The sequence below is a fragment of the Ambystoma mexicanum genome, chromosome 4p, assembly GCF_040938575.1.
Source record: "Ambystoma mexicanum isolate Mex_15411 chromosome 4p, UKY_AmexF1_1, whole genome shotgun sequence".
Lineage (NCBI taxonomy): Eukaryota > Metazoa > Chordata > Amphibia > Caudata > Ambystomatidae > Ambystoma > Ambystoma mexicanum.
Genome location: NC_090927.1, coordinates 776910813 through 776929660, shown reverse-complemented (window position 1 = coordinate 776929660; position 18848 = coordinate 776910813).

Here is an 18848-nt window from a genome sequence, read left to right as displayed (position 1 = left end):
CGCAATGCGACAAAATATTACTTGGGAGTTTAGAAACATGTCCATGGCTTTCCCAAGTCCCTCTTTCATTGCAAACTGCAACAAGATTCCAGTAACATGTCCTAAACTGTTCCTTCCTCAATTGATAATAATAATATCTGTATGATGGTGTGTCACCAAAAGGGCACAAAGAGGAACCAAATCCAGCCACTTCCTTCCGTGCACTCCATACCAGTGCACATCCACATGATGGAATCCAAGATGTGCAGCCACTCCATATTGCTGTGCATGCACCTCCAACCAATGTATTCAGGAGTCTCCCAAAATCCAGAACTCTACCTCCTAAAAGACACAGCCATAGCCATAACCATCTGCTCTCCTCTTAGCAAATAAACCTTCTGCCACAGTCTCTCCTTACACACCACACCCAGGAAACCTTATTGACCAATGCTCTGGCCTGCAGAGTCCCATTTCCATGCCTGCCTGCCTCATAACCCCAGATGTGGCACGTGCACTCTGCAGACTACCCTGGCTTCTGCAGGCATATCGTGCAATTCGCAGGGGTGGGGACAGAAATTTCAACCATGGTAAGATATTTCTTCTTTAGTGGTGGCTCTGAAAAGAGCCTTTTTTTAAAGGTGCTTCTACAGAAACACCTTTTATTTAGTATTTGGTTTTCTTATTTTCCTCCAGATATCTTTACATTAGCTTCTGCAAAACATTCCTTATATTATGAAATAAATGGCATTTCCCAGGATGGATAAAAACATGCCATCTGCTTTCAAATAAATATCATAACCAGATTTGATGTTCTCATCATTACAATAGAACATCCCAGCTCTGAGCATGAAAGCAAACATGCCTAGGTTAACAAAACACCTTGCACCATTTTGCTGGGGACAAAAAACATAACTATTCTCCCATGCTGCCCTAGGTAGCATCTCTGAAAAAATAACCTTGGCACTTGGAAAAACTTTCATCACTGCCTGAACCATTTGTTTGCAAATCACTCAACAAAGTAGGAGCACTGACATATCCCAAATGCAGAGCACCACAATGCAGCACTACTACATTTGGACTATTGAACCCGAACATATCCTTACAAACTACAAGCACTCCCTGCAAATTAATACCAGGGACAGTGGGCCACAACACCTCCACTCCTTTAAAATCAAAATTGGCAGCCACATTTATGGGCTTAGCATACATCTCCAAACCATTTACAAATATATCTCCAACCATCAACAATATGACTTTTTCCACCTCTGCCATCTTCAAAACACACAACCTCTCTCCCTACAAAGCAACAACTCAACACCTGATTGGATAATCCCCATAGTACACTACCATTTCCATGCAAGGCATGCTGAGAAGCCCTGGATGTGGCATGCCCCGTCCGTGGACTACTGCGATGTCTGTGGACCCCGTAACATGGGGGCAGCTCTTCTTCCCTTTCCACTTCACTCTCTGCACCACTCCCACATTGGCTACTGTTAAGCAGTCACACAACCATCCAACAATCACATCCAAGAACTCTACATCTAACTCTGTCATCACAGTTCAGCACTTTAGATGTACTGTTGAACACTCTGAGTACAAGTCTCCTCTGATTGGAAAGCACCTACAGCAAAAGGTACTGTAAAACTATCCAACATTTCTGCTTACAGATTCAGCTACATCTGCATGCATCAACACAAAATACAGGTATGAATATTTAGTGTGCAGTACATTTAAAACTCTTTTATAAATGCATTTGAACAGGGTACCTGCCACTTACCCGGTATAACCTCCAAAAAAAGCATACTGTCATTTGTCCCATCTGCTATCATCAAGTGTCACTTGCAATGCAGTGTGCTTTCCAAGTTTTCATTTACCCATATCACTCATTGTAATGTGCACAATGTTATTCTCTTCTTTCCTTCTGTAATTTTTACAACCACTTCCCCCTTAACACATCTGTTATGAAATTCCTACAATGCACACAAAACGGGAAACCAGCATGTATCTTACCAAAGCATTGCAAGTACATACATTCATTGCATTTGAACAGTGTTCCTGACAATTACCTTCCATAACATAGTAAATAATCATACTGTCATTTGTCCCATCTCATAACATCAAAACTGGGTGCTTACAAACTGTGTGCTTACAAACCTTTCTTTTAATGCCCACATGCATAACTGTTTCAAACTTCATATTTCCAATTCACCACTACTCTCTCTGATGTAATTGGACATGAAAAAAGATAACCATATTGGAATCATTTTAAAAGCAAGTTGAAGTGGCAGGTCCTATGTAAAATGCCCAGAATGCACACAGAGAAAGGAAACTGCATGTATGTTGGCAAACCATGGCAAGTACATCCTTTGCACAATTAACAGAACACACCCTTGCTGCAAAAACAAACAAATGCATGTGTACATTGAGAACAGTGCCATTTGAAATGTGGATAAATAAATAAAAAAAACTGAAAGATTTCCTCAACTCATGTAGCAAGCATCTATGTGCAGAATAATTAATGGAATTCCACGTACACATTTTCCTTTGCAATCTGTACATCTTTCTAAGTCTTTTTCTCACCCTAATACAAATTCCACTAATCCATTTCCACACTACATAGTGCAACATGAATACATACACTTCCAAAAGTGCACCTCATAGGACACACTTATAAATACACCACTCACCTCCATAGCAATGATGCTGATGCTCCTAAATCCCCATTCATTTACAAAGCTGTGCATTTTGCACATATACTACCTCTTCTTGGCAAGAAATCCTTCTACAAATGTAACTAATCTGTTCTTCAAGTGCAATTACTGTGCCATTAACACATATATGTACTAACTTCCTTCTTTCACAAATGCAGTGAATACCACACTCCTCAAAGCCAGTGGTGCCTGAAGTGCAAAACGGAACCCAGAAGAAACCTAATCTTCACATCCAACAAAGTAAGTGAAACAATGTTGTAGTGTTTTGTCTGTTACTCAGACAGTGTAGTGTTCTTCTATTGTAGTTTTACAACGGTAGCGGGCGCCCCTCTCTCGAAAGAACAGACTTGATAACCTGTTCAGTGGTTATTAACCACTTGAGAGTTCGCAGCCACTGCTTTTACTCACTGTGCCTTTCACAGATGGGAAATATCCATTTGCATATCAGTCTTTGTCCTGCCCAGGGGCAGTCCAGCACCGAAATGCAATGGCAACTCCAACCTGAACGAGAGTACCACCAGCAACCCCATACACGTGTTTCACCCTTGTTGGGGATCATCAGTGAGGTGAAGCTGATGCCTCTCTAAGCACAGTGAGAGGGAGACCACGTCTGGTTGCCCCCAGGAGACCTAGGGTTACCAATCCCAGGTTCCTTGAAAAATAGTTTTACAACGGTAGCGGGCGCCCCTCTCTCGAAAGAACAGACTTGATAACCTGTTCAGTGGTTATTAACCACTTGAGAGTTCGCAGCCACTGCTTTTACTCACTGTGCCTTTCACAGATGGGAAATATCCATTTGCATATCAGTCTTTGTCCTGCCCAGGGGCAGTCCAGCACCGAAATGCAATGGCAACTCCAACCTGAACGAGAGTACCACCAGCAACCCCATACACGTGTTTCACCCTTGTTGGGGATCATCAGTGAGGTGAAGCTGATGCCTCTCTAAGCACAGTGAGAGGGAGACCACGTCTGGTTGCCCCCAGGAGACCTAGGGTTACCAATCCCAGGTTCCTTGAAAAATAGTTTTACAACGGTAGCGGGCGCCCCTCTCTCGAAAGAACAGACTTGATAACCTGTTCAGTGGTTATTAACCACTTGAGAGTTCGCAGCCACTGCTTTTACTCACTGTGCCTTTCACAGATGGGAAATATCCATTTGCATATCAGTCTTTGTCCTGCCCAGGGGCAGTCCAGCACCGAAATGCAATGGCAACTCCAACCTGAACGAGAGTACCACCAGCAACCCCATACACGTGTTTCACCCTTGTTGGGGATCATCAGTGAGGTGAAGCTGATGCCTCTCTAAGCACAGTGAGAGGGAGACCACGTCTGGTTGCCCCCAGGAGACCTAGGGTTACCAATCCCAGGTTCCTTGAAAAATAGTTTTACAATGGTAGCGGGCGCCCCTCTCTCGAAAGAACAGACTTGATAACCTGTTCAGTGGTTATTAACCACTTGAGAGTTCGCAGCCACTGCTTTTACTCACTGTGCCTTTCACAGATGGGAAATATCCATTTGCATATCAGTCTTTGTCCTGCCCAGGACTGGACTGCCCCTGGGCAGGACAAAGACTGATATGCAAATGGATATTTCCCATCTGTGAAAGGCACAGTGAGTAAAAGCAGTGGCTGCGAACTCTCAAGTGGTTAATAACCACTGAACAGGTTATCAGGCCTTGTTCTGTCGAGAGAGGGGCGCCCGCTACCTTTGTAAACTAAATTTCAAGGAACCTGGGATTGGTAACCCTAGGTCTCCTGGGGGCAACCAGACGTGGTCTCCCTCTCACTGTGCTTAGAGAGGCATCAGCTTCACCTTACTGATGATCCTCAACAAGGGTGAAACACGTGTATGGGGTTGCTGGTGGTACTCTCGTTCAGGTTGGAATTGCCATTGCATTTCGGTGCTGGACTGCCCCTGGGCAGGACAAAGACTGATATGCAAATGGATATTTCCCATCTGTGAAAGGCACAGTGAGTAAAAGCAGTGGCTGCGAACTCTCAAGTGGTTAATAACCACTGAACAGGTTATCAGGCCTTGTTCTGTCGAGAGAGGGGCGCCCGCTACCTTTGTAAACTAAATTTCAAGGAACCTGGGATTGGTAACCCTAGGTCTCCTGGGGGCAACCAGACGTGGTCTCCCTCTCACTGTGCTTAGAGAGGCATCAGCTTCACCTCACTGATGATCCCGAACAAGGGTGAAACACGTGTATGGGGTTGCTGGTGGTACTCTCGTTCAGGTTGGAATTGCCATTGCATTTCGGTGCTGGACTGCCCCTGGGCAGGACAAAGACTGATATGCAAATGGATATTTCCCATCTGTGAAAGGCACAGTGAGTAAAAGCAGTGGCTGCGAACTCTCAAGTGGTTAATAACCACTGAACAGGTTATCAGGCCTTGTTCTGTCGAGAGAGGGGCGCCCGCTACCTTTGTAAACTAAATTTCAAGGAACCTGGGATTGGTAACCCTAGGTCTCCTGGGGGCAACCAGACGTGGTCTCCCTCTCACTGTGCTTAGAGAGGCATCAGCTTCACCTCACTGATGATCCCCAACAAGGGTGAAACACGTGTATGGGGTTGCTGGTGGTACTCTCGTTCAGGTTGGAATTGCCATTGCATTTCGGTGCTGGACTGCCCCTGGGCAGGACAAAGACTGATATGCAAATGGATATTTCCCATCTGTGAAAGGCACAGTGAGTAAAAGCAGTGGCTGCGAACTCTCAAGTGGTTAATAACCTCTGAACAGGTTATCAGGCCTTGTTCTGTCGAGAGAGGGGCGCCCGCTACCTTTGTAAACTATTCTTCTATTGTAGGTTATACAACTGTATCAACACAACATCATTTGATTCACTATTACTGATTACACTTCAGCAGGTGCACACTTTGTATTGTCATATGAACACCAGTATAGTAACACACAGATATGAGTACAGGCTTCCCAACCTGAAGTAACAGCCCATTCCACAATCACACACCACTACATGTATGCCTACTCTCATACTCAGACACTCATGCACAGTACACACATATACATTGCACAACCTCCCAACCCACACTTTCTATTTTTCTCCAACAGACACCAAAGAATGCCTACCACAAAGCAAGTCCATAGAAAGTGACACAGAAATAGAGCAGATCAAACTAAAAGCATACAAAACAGGCATCCGCCTCTAGCAGAATTTGTACAGAAAGTTCAAACAAAACAGCTAATACAGTCACTAAGCCAAAGAAGCAGCTAACAGGAAAGAAACTGGGACTCCTGTTTCAAAATGTAAAAGTAAAAATTTTTTTTTAAGAAGCTTTCAACAACCACTAGTGCTAACACTGCACCTACCAATGTTAATGTATCCACAAGGAAGCATTAAAAAAAAAGTAATTTACAAAAAATGTTCGACAACAGAGTCCTTCAGAACCTTTAAAAACAGACGAGAGGTCATGCTCAACCCTTAAAACTTACCACAGAAAATTGATCCTGGAAGCCCTCATAGACAGTGCAATGCTCCTCAAAAGGAAAATCTTTATATTAACTTTAAACAGAATGAAACCACCATTAAAAATTAATTAGTAAACTACAATAAGTACATCCAAACAAGCACAATATCAGCAGAGATACCTTTGGAAACATCTGTACAGGTGAGTAGAGTCACACCACCAGCACAGAACCATATTTCAATGAAGAGGCATACAAACAAAAGTGAACAAACCAAATTGCCATACATAGCAGTGGGTAAGGGTATGAAAAGGTAGACAATATCATTATGGAAGAAGAAAAACTGATTTCAAGAATAACCCCAGCAAACTTAGCATCAACTCTCCAATCCACCGAAGCAATACGCCCCGTCTAGAAATGGCTGTGCACATCAATGTGTAAAGTGCACAAACAAACGTTCAAATCTTTGCAGCAGTTCCTCAATCGATATGTAAACATCAAAGACAGAGTAAAAATTCAAATATTGCAAACTATGGACTCCTGTCCAGTGCGCAAATACACAGTACTGCTAGGAGATTCATTAGCTTGCATTTCTGGACCTGCTTACAAATGCACCTTCCACCATATCAAAATGTTAGCAATGCACCATTCTGCTGTAAGAACTCTCCTTCACAAACTGTACTATGCAGAAAATCCTGCTTTAGCACTGGACTATTTAAATGACATTCTCCTACATGGTAGAGCCAAACAACTGCTCAAAGAAATAGACCGCATCCAAAGAAAATATTTTGGCGCAGAAGAGCACTGAGAAAATATAGTAACTTTAGAAAAGAATAGCAACACCATTGCCAATGTCAACCTTCTATTGCACACATACAAAAAAGAAATAGCAAAATTAAAGCGCACATCTGCTGAAGTACCAAACCAAGTAAGTATGGACACGGAGTGGGAGCAGAGTAGGAGCAGTCCTGCAGTCACTAACCAGCAGTCTGTCTACTGTGCTTGTTGCTGTGGGAGGAGAAACCCATTTACACTGCCAGACTTCCGCAGAGCGGGATGCGGAGTGGGAGCAGAGTAGGAGCAGTCCTGCAGTCACTAACCAACAGTATGTCTATGGTGCTTGTTGCTGTGGGAGGAGAAATCTATTTACACTGCCAGACTTCCGCGGAGCGGAACGCGGAGTGGGAGCAGAGTAGGAGTAGTCCTGCAGTCACTAACCAGCAGTCTGTCTATGGTGCTTTTTACTTTGGGAGGAGAAACCTATTTACACTGCCAGACTTCTGTGGAGCGGAACGTGGAGGGGAGCAGAGTAGGAGCAGTCCTGCAGTCACTAACCAGCAGTCTGTCTACGGTGCTTGTTGCTGTGGGAGGAGAAACCTATTTACACTGCCAGACTTCCGCGGAGCGGAACGCGGAGTGGGAGCAGAGTAGGAGTAGTCCTGCAGTCACTAACCAGCAGTCTGTCTATGGTGCTTCCTGCTGTGGGAGGAGAAACTTATTTACACTGCCAGACTTCTGCCGAGTGAAATGCGGAGTGGGAGCAGAGTAGGAGCAGTCCTGCAGTCACTAACCAGCAGTCTGTCTATGGTGCTTGTTGCTGTGGGAGTAGAAACCTATTTACACTGCCAGACTTCCGCGGAGCGGAACGCGGAGTGGGAGCAGTGTAGGAGCAGTCCTGCAGTCTTCAGCAGTCGGAGATGTCGGGACTGAGGACTGACTCCACGGAAATCACTGTAGAATTTTCACAAATTTCACAAGCCAACTACACAGCAGAACAACAATCCATGTCTGCTAAAAATCTGCAGCCTCCAGATGAAGACCTGGGCGAGCATTGTCTTCGGAGCCACGGGAAGAAAACTTCACCGCACTCCAAACAGAAGATGTTTTCACAGTTACCCAGTGTCCTGAAAATGGCGGCAATGCCGCAAGAGAAACCTGTGCATGGTCCTCGGGAGACGGGCTCCATGATTAAGCCTCCCAAATTCATGGTGGACATATGGCACACAACGAATATAATGGATGCATTCACAGAAAAACGAGACTCACCCGTGCACGTAGTGATGGCACCCTCCAAGGAAGTGCTGACGCAGTCCCCCGGGCGCACAATGACAGGTGCTTGAAGCCTGCCAGACTTAGACTCCCCGGCTGTTCCTGCTCGCTGGCCCCCATTCTCTGCTTCGTTGAGTGGTCCTATGCACGAACGGGTCAGAGGACCCGTCACGCGGTGTAACGAGCCAGGCGGGAAATGACCACTCTTGACGCATGTTATAAGGAACTGAGATTAACTTTATTCTTTTGAAAGTTCAGAAACTGACGGTCATTGTAATAAAGGGGCCAAGCATTAGACCTTTATCACCAACCAGCCTCTCATATCGCTTTCTGAATGTCTTTCAGTCTCTGGAATACTTATAATCTTTCTTTCAAGGTGGGTTTCAGGACATGAAGCTTTCCCCAGGCTTATTCCCTTTCCATAGTGAGACGTGAAGCCTTAAGCACACCAAGTCTAAGGTGGCCAACTTTTCCTGTCACCTGGACCTACAGTTCTTTGCTTTACTTTATGCCTCTTTTGTTGAAGTTCAGTCGTGACCTTTAACCTCTCCTAGGTCATACCTTACATGAACCAGTCAAATTATAAACGTACCGGAAGCCAAGTATCGTTCATAGCTCCTTGCCGCATGAGCATTTAATGTTTCCCACCTTTGTTTCATCGCTAAATGTCTGCGCAGCAAGGGATTGATGCGTCGACCTTCTACACACTCCGAAGCTCTCTGACGTTCCAGCTTCAGGCAGCTGTCAGCTCTGGATATTCAGGCCAGGCCGCGGCTCTCCCTTCCTCATCGATCACAGGGCAGGCTCCTCCCCCACGACGGTAGGGGCCGATGCAGGGAGTCAGGTCCACGCTGCTCATTTGGATGAGCAACGCGCTGCTGTCAGCGGGGCTCACCTCACTGCTCGTAGTGTCAGCTGGGCTCACAGTTCGTAGTAGCGGCGCGCAAAGTTCTCAGCTCAGAACCTTCGGCCGTTAGGTTTCTAATGTCTCTCAACTTGGGAAAGTCTTATAGCCTTCTTGGATCGACTAACTTGGATAAACTCTTGACAACGTTGCTCAACGGGAGCACAATAACTCGTATCAGACAAATTCTTGTTCTAATAATCCCACTCATATACGGGCTCGCCTTCCTGGGAGATTCCTTCTTCATCCTGCTCCTCCAACGGCTGCTCACACGCCCCAGCCACATAAAACACAACAACAGAGAGAGCATTCCATTACTAGAGACCTAAGGTATTCTTTCACTCCTCATTGGACCGGCAGTATGTCTTTTCTCCATAGACCCTCCCCCCCAGAGACATGGTGACATCATAATACCATTCAGTCTTCATGGCTTACTAAACAGTTGTCTAATTGGCTCTGGCTTGTGCTCTGATCTGGCTGAAGGAGCACTGCACATCCGTCTCTGAGGACCTGGCATTATCGAAGAGGGGCACGCATATGGAATGGGGGAGTGGAATCCAAGCAGCCCTGCTTCCCCTCTGAAAGACAGCGGAGCTGAACGCTTCCTGATCCCAATACTGGCAAGCCCCGCCCCAAGCATGAAAATGAAACCACGATTGAGTCCACATGGGGCGAAGGACGCTCCGAGTGAAAAAACAGCTGCTCCCAACACCACAGTGTTGATTCACACAAATCTGGAGCAGGATCCAAATCAAAGCGATATCATTGGAATTTCTTCCAGTGACGAGGACCAGATCCTCGCCACATACAAGATGACGTCAACTACTCACATTCCTTCTAATATAGACCCACATGGGGACCCTCAAGAAGATCTGGCTGCTGACTCAAATTTTGGGGCGCCAAAGTCCTTTGATATCCTTCCAATTCCAGCTTGTGAAGACCTGTCAGAAGAATCGAGTGAGCAGCCGAAACAACCACCCCCCTCTGATCTCACGTCGAGAAAGAAATCCCAATCTCTAAAAACGAAAAGAATACCTTATAAAAAAAAGAGGAAGGGGCAAAGTACAAGGTGGGTCTATCCAAGAACACATAGACAGTAAAGCTACCAAAAATACAAGAAATAAAAAGAAATATGAGACAGGGAAACAAACTTCTACAAGCCTGAGCAAAATAAAACATACAGAATCTGGGAAAGCTACGCTACTGACACCTTTACTATTCAGTGCCTTGTTTAACTTTTTTTTAAAAACAAGGTAAACGGAAATTCCCCTTAGAAACAGAACCTTCGGACGCTGAAATTTTAGAGGCATTAGAAGACATCCAGCCTATGCCAAAACTGAGGAAAACAACCTTTGCCCCCAACAAGCCTAAGGACATCCAAAATGCACCATCTGTGCAAGAGGGAGAACCAAGAGGGCAAATGAGTGAGAGGCCGCCGAAAAAACATGCTTCGATCACAGCGACTCATCCAGGCCGGTCGCAAAAGAAGAGAGAACGCAAAACCCCCAGATGGAGGCTTTAAACTCAGAAACAGAGCCTACTGACCTATTAGGTCTACTTTCGCAAAAAGAATATCCACAAGGTAGAGAGATGAGTCAACAACACTGGGCCAAGATCCATCTCCCCAGATCTGACTTTCCTATCATCTTGTCAGAAAGCCCAACCGACTTGACTGCACCAAGACAACCAAATGCGGGACTCTGTATGTCCTCACCAAGGCCATTCTCAGCGGCAGAAGACAGCACTGCAGCTGACAAATCTCGGCATGCAACTATAACTCATCAACAGGCAGAGTTTGCAGCAACTCCGCTTAAAAGCAGAAGATTAAGCAAACTTCTCCTTGAACCACAAAAAGACTCACCACATAACAGAAGGGACCTAACAACAATCATGTCAGCCATAACAATCGCCATGGCTCCCTTTTGTAAACTTTACGTAATCATCAGGGACCCCAACAAAGACAACACATCTATTCTAGCATCAATTCAATCAAAACTAACATTCCTGGAAGGTTACATAACGGGAATCGATTTGAAATACGAAACCCTACAAAGAAACTGGGAATCCAAGCTAATATCTCTCGAAGTAAAATAGAAGGAAAGCTCGCAAAACGGGCCATCAGTGCGAGTAGGCCTGACGAAAAAGACACAGACGGCTCAAGTCAGCTCAAACGAGGGAACTGCACCAATTTTCAACAAATCTTTAACGAATCCACTAAGAGACAAATCTCTCCAAACCAAGACTAATATACCAACATCGCAATCTAATGGCACCTCAAACTCCTTATGGCAACAGAAAATAGCTCTAAAAGTCTCAGAGACAGACCAAAGTGAAAATCTGAATTTACCCCGGGGTGCAACTGAGTTTGTAGCCAAAACTCCGACTGGGCCTCTAGGGCTCTCGAGGTCAGGGGACCGAACGACGGAAGCCAATACGGCAGTGACCGTCGATCTTACTAACTCACCAAAAACCGTGAGAGATTTTCTGGAATCTAGTTCCCTGATGAACTTAACCCAGCATTTGTTGCAAGAACCAAATAGGACCGAACCACTGACCCAGGCAGCCCCCAAACACCATTTCAAACGACGGCCGAAGTGAAACAATGATCACTCAGAGATCTGTCAAATCTTCATTAGCCTAAAGCCGGCCCAAGATCAAACACACTCAACGCAAAAGCGTGAGCGAACACACTCAACCTATGGCTGTCTGTCCATCGATAACAGAAGAAAAAACTATGGGTTCCCAAAAGGATCCTTCGATGACTCAAACAGGGAACTCCAGCTCGCCCAAAATGAACTCAAAAGCACCAAGTCCATTCAGGAAAACCACAGTTTGATGACCCAAATTGGCTTAAGACCCGGGTCTTCAAAATAGAGCAAACACCTGCAAATGACAAACATATGGTGCTAAACCGCAAATCGGTCCTGAAAATACTAAAGAAGACAGTTAATTTACAAAAACTGAAAACCGAAGACTTTACATTAATCAAGCCTTATCACAGAGAAAACAAGGCCAAAGTTTATCTCCACATTAAAGCAAGAGCAATTCAAGATGTTACACAGGAAGCAGGTAAAGAGCTTGAGCTAGCAGGCTTCACGCTCTCAGAAATCAAAGTTCCAGATACTTCACCCAGAAAAACAAAGCTGGACACAACAAAATCAAATGGGAAAAAATATTTCTCTAAAACTGAAGTCTACCATAAGTCACAGAGGAGAGACCTGAAGCGATAGGCAGAGGACAACAGCAATCAAAGATCTTCTAACTACCCACGTCAACGCATCCAAGAAGATAAGGAACAGGCAACAGTAAGATCATATTTCCCTAGGTACCATAGACCTGAGGGCCAACAACAGATACGTAGCTACAGGGATAGTGATTCTCACAGAAAAAGAAACCACAGTCATAGAGAGATTAGACGAGAAGGACCCACCGGAGAAACATCAGACATATCCGCTCGTCGGTGCAAGGAAACCGCCCAGAGTGGCCCATGGAAATGGTTAAAAGCAGCATTTATCCCCAGCTCCAAGAAATAGCAACTACTGAATCCAGAGAGTGAACATCAATATAAAAAGTCCTTGACCATGGCCTCATGGAACACAAGAGGACACAGGCATTTAACTAGCCCCGACAGTCAAGATTTAGGCAAATTCGATATCCTGTGCCAATAAGAAACGTGGCTGCTAGAGAAACCATCCCTTGACGGCTTTGCAATTAAGATCTCTCCAGCAGTCAAAGGCCTATTAGGCCGCCCGTCAGCTGGCCTTCTTCTGGCGGTTCGGCTGGGTCCGGACATTGAGATCGTCGGGAGGATAGCAGCATCTTACGGCATAATAGCAGTCCTTACCCAATGGAAGCATCTCTCACCCGCTTTAAAAACATGGACAATGACTAACTTGGCTATCGTGACAATCTACTGGAATCCTCAAATAACAACGACAATAGAATTCTGTAGCTCTGTGGCGGACATCATTGATATGATTATCATCAATTTGAACACTACCTGCATAATCGTATGTGGAGACATGAACGCAAAGTGCGTGAATCCGACAGCTCAGGACATTATAACTTCTGCCTCTATACAGTCCGCGGATCGGGGCTTAGCATGGCTAAACATAATGACTTCGAGGAATTTTCACAATGCGGCGTGGCTGAAAGACTGGCAGACGCAGATATCAACATGGGAAAGGGGCAACTCAAGGGCCAGCTTAGATTACATCTTTGTATCCAGCGCCATGCATCCCTTCATCAAACTTTACGATGTCTTAAGAACAGACTCCAGCAATCACAATATGCTGTCCATGTCATGGACATCGACATATCAACAAAAAAAACACTTTCTTTCTTCTGTCGAGGTGAACAACCAACAAACATGTGCGGATCCATTCCAGATGGTATTCCAAAAGAACGGGAGCACTGCAGTTAATATCTTCCTCCAAAACATAATCAAATCCAAGATCAAACAAGGAGCGCCGCCTGTATTCCTGGCCTTTGTCGACCTAACTCAGAGGCGTTTGACAAAGTGGACAGAATGATTCTATGGGACAAACTAAAAACCTGGAAATGCCCAGAGGAAGTGCTGGATCCTATAATAGCACTACACATGCAAACATCACTACGTGTTCGCCTAAATCGACAAGGCCTTCTCTCCAAAGAAATACCAGTAGAACAAGGGGTCAAGCAGGGCTGTCCTTTGTCTCCTGCCCTGTTTGTGGCCTTTCTAGGGGACTATAAAGACTCAGAACCAATCATCCAAAGTTTTCCTCCAAAAATAGGTAACACCCCGGTTTCTCAGATCCTCTACGCAGATGATATGATCTTACTTGATCAGACGCCCATAGGCCTCCAAAGGCAGTTAGACAACTTGGCAAAATACATGTCAACAAACAGTCTTGTGATAAACAGCACACCAAGACAAAAATCATGATTCTCAGCAAAAAGAACCAGAAATGCAAAACAACCGCAAGCTGGTTTTTAAATAAAGCCAAAATCGAAGTGGTCCCTAATTTCAAATATCTTGGAGTCATACTGGATGGGTCTTCGAATGAACAAAAAATGCAGCAAAATCTGTGGGAGAAAACAAAAAATCTGACATCCCAAATGAGAATCATAGACAGGAAATATGGAACTTTTTCCTTAGTACCAGCAATACATTTCTACAAGGGAAAAGTCATGCCTGCGTTAACATATGGAATGGATGCCACGATCACTATGCCAGTCTCGATCTGGTCGAAACTGGAAGGCTATCTGTGGAGGACAGTGCTTGGCCTCCCTAACTCGGTCTCGATAGCAGTTGTTAGAAGGGAACTCGTATTACTCTATTTAGAGGCAACGGTGGAACTTCGCTCAATCCAACTCTACAGGAAAACTCTGCTTCAAGACTGTTTACCTATATACAGGTTCATCAATGATGAAACTAAACTGAACAAATGGAAAAATTGAACAAGTGGGTTGAAGTTCAGAAATCTAAATTGACAGACCTGGCGTGCTCCTTGGACAATCTAAAGGGCTACCCGCAAAGGGTGACTTGGAAACTCGAACATCAAGACTGGATTAAAACAGGAGAGAAAGCCACTGCCAACAAACTGCTAAGCCATCTCCCCCCAACTTTTAACAAATTAAAATCTCCCTTGCACTACTGTCTGAAATTCCCAGACAAGAAACTACAGACAACTTTTCTAAGAGCTCTCCTGAATCTCTTGCATATTCGGGAGATCCTAGAAATAAGAAGGCAGACAAAAAACACAATCTGCAGACTGTATGAGGAACCCGACATAAAGGAAATGGTGCGACACCTGGTCCTCAACTGCTCAAAATTAACTCAAGAACGAACCGCGCTTCTTGCCCCTCTTTGGGCAGACTCAAAGCTGGTCAAAGAAGAAACATGGTGGTTTCGTCTGATTGCTGGAGAAAAGTCCAAATGGTCAGTTGCAACAGGTAAGCTACTTGAAGCAGCTTTTAAAAAGATCAACTCTCGACAACCATTAGTAACTGGAGACTAGACCTAGTCGCCTTTTATGCATTTTTTTAGTAAAGGGGTAGCCCGTTGTCCGGCGCGCGACCTGTGGACTATCCCCTCGCCTAGTCATCGTCTTTTGTCTTCTCTTCTTTTAGCACAACAAAACCAGGCGCCAAGAGCCTCTATCTAGTTTGGCTACGTATGTCTAACCTTGTAAAAGTCAAATCTTTCTTTATGTTGACTATACACAAGTAATACAAAAATAAAATTCTAAAAAAAGTATGTGTGTGTTGCCGCAGAACCTTTTATACAAAGAGCACCAAAACTGCAGATATAATGCACAAAATAAAAGACAATGAGGCATCCCAATGGTTCCAATTAGTTCTCTACCTTATAGCAGAACGCAAATACTAAATTATTAACCCCTCAATACTGTGCACATACTGCACTGCAAAACTGGACAATAAAGAAATGCCTTCACGAGCAATCAGTAATAACTTAGAAATATACCCACTGCCAAAACCACTCCAACAACTTAACTTATATGAGAACATTATAATCAAAACAGTACACCCATTTCAAGCAATAATACGCCTTCAACCAAAAACAGCAAAGTTGCCTCCCTCTGAATTACTGAAAGGCAATTGTGGCAAAGTAGTCTATTTGCCATTAGATCTCAAAGAAAAGGTAGACACTCTTGGGGTAGAACGGCCAATAGATCAATCTTTGATTATCCTAGTGAATGGTGTACCTACAAAAGAAAAATAAATATGGCAGCAACTAGTAGACTTGAAAAAAGTTAGAGAAGCCCTGAAATATCTTAAAGACAACAATGAATACTACAAAGAAACACACATTGAAGAAAACCTGAGAGAAACCACCAAAAGAATTTGGGATTCTTCAGAAACTGGACAATTTGAACTTCTATATCCTACTGCAGCCTCCAATATTTAGACCACTATACAATTCCCCCACTGCACTCCAAGGACACCATAGAGGATGCACTGGAAACATATCAAATGCGACAAGCTAAAGGATCTCCAATCAGCATATGGGAAAAAAGTGTAGAAGCACAAGCCTTTCCTCTACTTTTCCCTACTGGAATAGGTGGAAGGTACGGTGAAAGGTGCACACAAATAACTGCATCAGAATGCTGCTCTTTAAGAATGTATTCTGAAGACCCCGGATTCAGACAAAACATTGAATACATATTCCACATACTGTTTGAAAGTGAACTAGCAACTCTATGTTACAGAGTTGCACACACATTGAAAACAGGTTCCAATTTTCAAAACATGTCTGCTACGTAGCTACTCCAAAAGGTGCAAGAGAAAGATGAAGTTTTACAGTCCAGTATTAAAAATGTCTTGGCCAACATGCGTGGTACAAAAAAGTACTGGTTCCAATGTCACGCAGATGTACAGTGTATACTACGCAACCTCTGCCCACCCACATGGTTTGTCACTTTAAGTTGTGCAGAGTATGCCTGGGAAGACTTGCACGACTTCCTATGCATAGCAAACACAAACAAAGCAGGTATAGACATAAAAACACCAGGAGAACTCTGCTCTCTTGATCCTGTAAATGTATCGAGGTACTTCCATCAACGCTTTACAGCCATGCTGCACTTTATTTGTGATAAAACAGTTCCTCCCCTCGGAGAAGTGGAACACTTCTTTTGGAGAAAAGAATATCAAGCCAGAGGAGCACCACACATCCACATACTTTTGTGGATTAAAGATGCTCCTAAATTTAGTCAGGACAACTGTTTTGCAGTTCATTCACAAATATGTCACTTGCAAAATCCCTTCAGAAAGTACACATAGCGAGTTACATTCATATATTTTGCAGTTTCAAAGATACAAGTGTGGCAAGTGTTGTCGGCACACATATAAAAACAAAGGGAAATACTACACCAAATGTCACTCTGGTTTCCCTAGACCAGTTTCAGCAGCAGGACAAGTGAACAGCTTCATGTCTTCAGTTAGACACAGTGTGAAAGGCAAATCACCTAAGAACACATACTGCATAAAAAGAACAGAAGCATCAAAGTACATCAATGATAACAATGCAATCATTGCCCTCTTATGGAATGCAAATACAGATGGGCAGTACATTGCAGGCAATGTGACTGCATTTGCACAACATGCCACAGCCTACTTAACTAAAGCAGGAAAAAACAGAGCTGAAAGACCTCTGGGATGACATATCATCTGACAAAACACTGTCATAGAAATTGTACAGTTTCGGTATAAAAATGCTCTCCCATAGAGAATATGGCAGCTACGAAGCGCAGACCGTTTAACCGGCACCCCCTTGTATGGGAAATCTGAAAACATAGTCTGGCTAAGCCTTGGTCCTGCTGCATGCAGAAAAAGAGTTCTTAAATCATACCAAGACATAGAAACAATAGCCAAAAACTATCTCAACTGCCAGGACATTGAGAAAAACAACTTATTGGACGCATATAACCCAAACAGGAGTACTGCTTTTAAAACCATGCGCCTATACCACATAGCCCAAAACTTCTCATACAAAAATAATATGAAACCAGATGAGAAAAAAGTGAAATACATAGTCAAAGGTTGTGAGGGCAGCCAGGTAAAACTTACCAAACGCAGCCTGATTAATCATATGAAGCTATCATTAAAAACTCAACATAAAGAACTGTACTACATGGCCCTACTGCAACTTTTTTAAACCATGATTCACCTCAGATTGCAAGAGGTCCTTAAAACAGACTACAAACAACTCTTTTGTGGAACACATGTTATTGTTTTAACACCAGTGAAAGGTGAACCTATTTTTAAAACCTTAGCACACAAACTGTGCCGTAAAACTCTTGGCAGCATAGGAAGTATAAATCTCTGACAACATTTTCAATACAAAGAACTAACTGAAAACATGCGTCAGTCTGCAGACCTCACCTATGCCAACATTTTGAAAAGTATTCAGATTTGTGTACTATCTAAGGAAGCACAGTCTATCTTAAATATCAGACGAATCCATGAGCTATACGTGCATAACACATGTGCTACTGATGTCATGGAACAATTAGCACACAAAAATGTAAACTGTATGTCCTTAATGCCAACTCTTGCAAGCTGCGCACAATTCAATGAAACAATGCTGAAAAAAGAAATGCAACCACTAGTGCAAATTTACTCCATAGGCAAACTGGATGTGCACGGTATGACACTACCTATGCGTCAACAAGCCACAGCACGACTAAATACCTTAGAAAACTCTATCTCTAACACAGCTGGTTTAGAGAATATGTTAACATTGTGATTAAACTGTAGTGCGATGCTGAAGCATAACCTTGACATGGAGCAAGGTTTAGTTAATGGAGCATTTGGTACAGTTTATGGCTTCCAGACACAACTACATGACAACAGCATTCAGTTTGTCAATGTTTACTTTGACAAACTTTCATAAGTTAAAATGATAGGATGCTCAACAGCCCGATTCCTTCTTTTCAAAGACATGTATGTACGCAGAGAACAGTTTTCTCTGTCGCTATCATACGCAGTCATTATTCATAAATCGCAAGGTCTAACCCTAGATCAAGCATTGATTGATATTGGCAGCACAGTTTTTAAAGAAGGAATGAGTTACGTAGCACTGTCACACCTACATACATTTGAAGAACTATTTCTAGTCAATTTTGATGCATGTAAAGTCAATGCTGACATTCCTTGCATCATAGAGTACAATAGACTACGTGCACTCTACACACCCCATCTCAAAATGTACACTGTTCCTCAAAAACACCAAACTTTGTAAAAGAAAACTCATGCAATCAGAACTTATACATGATCTCCC